This window comes from Cyprinodon variegatus, unplaced genomic scaffold, assembly GCF_000732505.1.
Source record: "Cyprinodon variegatus isolate N-32 unplaced genomic scaffold, C_variegatus-1.0 Scaffold479, whole genome shotgun sequence".
NCBI classification, from domain to species: Eukaryota; Metazoa; Chordata; class Actinopteri; order Cyprinodontiformes; family Cyprinodontidae; genus Cyprinodon; species Cyprinodon variegatus.
Window position 1 is genome coordinate 355730 of NW_015150932.1, and position 2906 is coordinate 358635.

The window sequence follows — 2906 nt, forward strand, 5'->3', positions numbered from 1 at the left end:
AAAGAGAACCTTTATAAACATATTTAAGCCAGAATGATTTGACATTTAAATATGATTTCCATATGACTTTAAGTTTTAAAACAAATGGAGCAAAAGCAACATGTTTTGTCAGCAACTGATGAACAGAAATTAATCCATTTAATTTGTCTTCAGTGGGTTTCCATAATGTGTTTAGAAACAAGTTAAAAATCCTTTTCTTTTGAAGGTTGAGGTGCAGCAGAAGTTTGTTTTAATCCATTATTTAAAGAGGGGAACATTCAATGCAATGCAGGCTAAATGAGATAATGTGACAGATGGCGTAAAGATGCAAGGCCCCTTCAGAATCAACATGGAAATCTTCTAGTTGCCTAGTAACCAAGAGCGCCAGCTGTGGCTCAGGTAAAAGCAAGAAACAGAGTCTGGGTGGCTTTAAACCCGACCTGAGAGCTGCTTGGTCGGCTATAACGCCAGACTTTAAACACGCTCAGCTTTCCCATTACTTCCTGCAAGATCTGGTTTATTCCTGATAGTTTTAATCTGAATGAAACTTAGTCCTCCTTATGGTTGGTTTATATTTATCTACTAATGGCCAAAGATAAAAACATTTAGTACATTTGATTGCTTTTATTGACTTTGTGATTACAAGGTTCTTCTAAAAAAAATCTTCAAAGACTTTACATTTTATTTTACTCAAGCAATTCTCCTAAAATTGTCTTTAAATTCCTTCCTTTTGATTCATTGTCATGCCCTGCCTTTTTTGCAAAGGTACGCAGGAAAATCTGACACGTGTGCTCAGGTAGATGTAGCGTTAGCAACGTTAGCAGGTAGCCATGGATGGTTTACCGTTGTTTACTGATCACTGATGCAATATGTTGAAAGTTAAAGGAGCAGCAACACTTAAAGGCTGAATGCAGCGCCTGCGTCCCCTGAAGGACAGATTCATCGGCCGATTACATCATAGCGCGGCGCCAAAGCCTGTTCGGATTGGAAGGCTCCTCGCTATGCGGCCGACAAATGCATCCTTTTTTTTGGACGTTTTGAAGTATGGTTCCGATTTATCCTCCGTAGCCTTGGATATCCCATGATTCATTGCGAGTCTAAGCAAGCCGGTTGCTAAGTGATCAGAGGAAAAAGGGAAATGGCGCCAAACAGTGGTGAATATTGGAGGTGCAGTTTAATATAATCCAAAGATGTGAGTAGTTCCGTCTGAAATGAATAAAAATAGCTGTTTTAATGGTTATTGAGTCAGATATGTGGCGGTAATGTTTGATTTATCTAAAGGTTTTAATCTGTTACTGTATAAATGGGTTTGGCTGTAATTTAAGGACAGATTCTAATATCTCTGCAGGGGGGGGGGGACTATAAATCTGATATCTGAGACGACCGTACTGCTGCTGAAGCTCCTCACAAATATTATGAGCACCCAGATCATTAATGAGAAGTTCAGCATCCATTCTTTGTCTGCGCTGTGTCTTCTGTCACGGTTGCTAGGTGACAGAGTATACCGCGATAAATGCCCGAGAAGGCTGGACCTGTTTGAATCCACAGCCAAACTCCTCCATCCTCCTTATTTTCACGGACCTCCAAGGACCCAGTCCAGGTGACCAGGTCCTTGGAGGACGCAGCCGCTGAAATGGAACACTCCCCCTGACTGCCTGCAGGGGAGTCCCTGATTGGAGTAGAGGAGATAGCAAAGCATGCTAATGTTAGCATCCTTCTGACAGGAGAACCATAATCACCCTTTCTGGTCTTTCCTGGTTTAAACAAAGAGTCGACAGGAAACAGGAAAAAACGGTCCACCTTCCATCTGTGGATCGTCTAACAGGCTTTAACTGAAGCCCAAAACCAACATGCAGGTCAGATTATAAGGTGATGACGCCTTTAATCATTTATATTAGTGAGAAACTTTCTACTGAAGCTGAAAAGTGTTTTTTAATTTTTCTCATTAGTTGCATTTTTTTTTCCGTTTCTTGCATAGTTGAACTAAAACAGGAACAGAAACTGTAAAAAAATAAAATAAACTTGTTTTACGGATTGTCCACTAGGGGCGCAAGATCTATCCTCCAGGATTAGCGCCCCTAAAGGCCACTGGCAGCACTGCACTGTAGCTAGATGAACCAGTCTCCCTCAGTGTTCTGGTTCTGGTATCAGACCCGTTTGGACCAGCAGGTCCAAAAGGCATAGAGTAAAGAAAACATTCAGTTATTTAGATTAAATCCTCCATCAGAGAATAAAAAGCTAGATCAGTGACTCCCAGAGGGGGAGGGAGGGGGTGGGTGGGTCACCAGATGGTCTCATAAGGGATGTGATCAGATCCCAGAGAAATATGGAGGGCCAAAACATTTCAAGAATTTCATTTTAATTTCCCATGGAATAAATAAATAAATGTAACATGAAATAAGTACAAATAATATTTATATCAACTATTAAATCGAGCATTTAATAGTCATCTGCTTCTGTCTCCTTGAACCCCAGTGGGCCTCAGCAGATGGCCGCTCACACTGAACCTGGTTCTGCTGGAGGTTTCTTCCTGTTCAAAGGGAGTTTTTCCTCTCCACTGTCGCTACAAGCATACTTAGTTAGCTGGTTTTCCTTAGATAGAAAACTTTGAATCAATCTGACTGGATGATCTGGTTGATGTGGGTCTATAAAGTGACCTGAGATGACATTATGTGAATTGGAGCTATAGAAATAAACTGAATAGAATTAAATTTACACCATTAAATAATTGCACTTCTAAATGCATACATATGAAAACATTTAAAATGATTCATTAAATATGTAAATGTAATTTTTAAGAAATACTTCACTATTTATGTACAAATAAATATAGAGTCAATTAAAAAAGGAATAGAATAGAATTCAACTATTCCTCATTCCTCTGTCGGCAGTACAGAGCAACTAAATTCCCTCTCTGCATTTAACCC